Genomic DNA, 2,820 nt, shown 5'->3' on the forward strand with positions numbered 1-2,820 from the left:
CATATGCTATGTCTACCGTAGTCATTTAGATGAAAGAGGTAGAGGCCCAACCATTAACTACATCATTTTCGAGCCTAAGTAGTTCAGGTTTACTAGCTATATATATCATTGACAAGGATGGAACTAATAAACAAGGATAAGGAAGCAAGTCCTATACCCATTCCACTATCACAGGGTGAAGTATAGAAAGAGGAAGAAAAGATTGAAGAGCACAAGTTGACTGTTGTAACTAAGGAGTAAATTTCTATACATACACTAGTTACTTTACCAACTTCTACATCTCCTCTCAATAGTCAAACTCTTCAAAGGCTGAGTACACAAGACACCTCGTTGCAACTATCAAGGTTGAGTCCTAGCACACTAAAGAGTGTTGATGCTACATTATTGAAGATGTTAGCTTAGATGAGGTGATTGATTTACCCAAGTTTGATCTATCCTCAATCACTCTTGATGAAATGAGTATTATTTAGGACACTCTACAATGAAAGAAAAGGAAAAAAATTCTGAGGGAGCACAAGAAAAAGCAAGTGTTACATGAAATCAAAGATATATTCATTGATGCTTTTAGCCTCCTAGAATTAAATGCAAAAAAACCTATTATAGAGAAACTTGTCAACATTGTGGACATGATTAAGGATGAATACCTAGACACAAATGTAAACCTATTAGAATGGTCTGAAAGGAAGTTTCATACAAAAGTTCTGGAAAAGATATCTAGTGCCATTGCACTTAGACAGGTTCATTTAGCAACCAAGATGTAAAATGTAAAGAAGGTGTTAGAGAAAATTTTATCTGGTGCTAGCTCTGGTAGGTAGGAATCTGGTTGGCGAGAATTTTGCACTAGGGATCAACCCTAGTGGTATAGGGAATCTAGAAGTAGGGAGTTCAGTAGGGATTGCAGGCAAGTCAGATACAGGTTTTAGTGGGCTTCTAAAGCAGGAAGAAGATAAAGTTTTCTTGGGATTCTATTCTAGAAGATGTGGGATCTATGATTCCATTCATTTTGATCCCCTGATTGAGAGTTCAGTCCAAAATAGGGACCCACTGAAGGAAGGGAATATCTCAGTGGATGTGGGAAAGAATGCTAAAGGATCATGTGTTAAGGAGTAGATGAAGGAGGTTTTTGAAGTGGGTCAATGAAAGTGGTCTTCTTTTTTTGGAAAAAGGCCAGGAGGAAAGTCTTCTTTTCCACCTGTTACTGTTTTAGATCTTTATCCCAGATTTGATAGTTGATTATTCTATTTTGACTATGGATTTTACCCTATTTGGGAAATTTTTGGAGGCTCGCCCAGATATTGATGCTCTTAAAAAATGATAAAAAGGAAATGGGCTATCTGTGTTCAAGTGGATATTGCTTTAATGATGAAAGGGTTCTTTTCTTTTGTTTATACATTCAAGGAAGATTTAAATATGGTTTTATGTGGAGGTCCTTGGTCTTTTGGTAATAGTACCTTAACAATTAAAAAGTAGGAACCAAATATGGATCTCTCTAATGCTTTCTTCCTTACTAATCCAATTTGGGTTAGACTCCAAGGGCTCCCACTTGAGTTTTAGGATGAAAACATTTTGAAAGGGACAACTGGTTCTTTTGGAGAACTTATAGCTATTGATAATATGACGACATCTAGATCTAAACTTCATTGTGCTAAAATCTATGTGAAAGTTGCTCACCTCAAGGACCTTCCCCAGAAGGTGGAAATAAATTCAAAATTAGGAAAGTGGTTGCAAGAGATAGCTTTTGAAGATCTTTCTAATGCTTGTTTTGTCTGCAAAAAAAAGGTCATTGGCAAACAAATTGTCCAGTGAAAATTAAAAATAAACAAAAGATGGGGAATGTGGAAAAAAAGGTTCAAAAAAGGCTTTGGAAACCTAAAGTTCTCCCCGATAAGGCAGTCTTGCATGAACTGGAAGATGATCAAGCTAATCTAAATAAGGAGAAGTTGAAGGAAGTAGAGAAGAAAATCTGGAACACCGAGGACATTAGTATCAAGGATAATGAGGATGTTGATATTCCAAGGAACCAAATGGTCATATATCAAAATAAGGATATCGTGTTGGAAGAGATAGAAGATTTAGAGGAGACTGAGGAAGGAGAAATTATTGAGGAAAGAAGTGGTCAACTGGATGAGATTGAAATATTAGAGGAATTACAGAATGAAGAAACCCTTTCTCTGTTGAGTCCTCTATGTCAAGATTTTTCTCTTTTTGAAAGTGTATTAGATTCTAAGTGTTTGGATCTGATAACTATAAATAAAGAACTTTAAAAAAAAAAAGGGTCAAAGGAAGCAAATATATAAAAATGCTAACCCGTTGCCCATAGGAGTTGAGACCTGAAGAAGTAAATGGAAATTGGCTCTCTTAAATTGAAGCTGAATGTTGGGACTCCAGAGAAACTTGGCAAAAAATCAACTAGGAAGACTAGAGAAAGTGAAAGTTTGCAAAATATTGTTGATGGGAAACATGCAACTATTTTGGATTTTACCCCTAAAAAGTCATAATGAAAGTTATCATATGGAATATTAGAGGGATGAACAACATTTATAAACTTGATGTTATTCAAAAATTTTGATAGAGAGCACAAACCTGATATATTGATGCTGTAGGAAATTACAATGGACAAAGATAAAGCTGAAAAATGAAATCTTTTTAATAACTACTATATTTTGGCTAGTAGTTCTAAAGGTTCTTCTGGGGGAATGATGATTATGTGGAAGGATTCTTTGTTCTTTGGTACCTTGACAGATGCTAATAAACATTTTATTGCGGTTAAGTTTCAGAGTTTGTCCCAGGATAACTATCGATATGTTGTTAATGTGTATG

This window comes from Cupressus sempervirens, chromosome 3, assembly GCF_028749045.1.
Source record: "Cupressus sempervirens isolate cs-2001-9-10 chromosome 3, ASM2874904v1, whole genome shotgun sequence".
NCBI classification, from domain to species: Eukaryota; Viridiplantae; Streptophyta; class Pinopsida; order Cupressales; family Cupressaceae; genus Cupressus; species Cupressus sempervirens.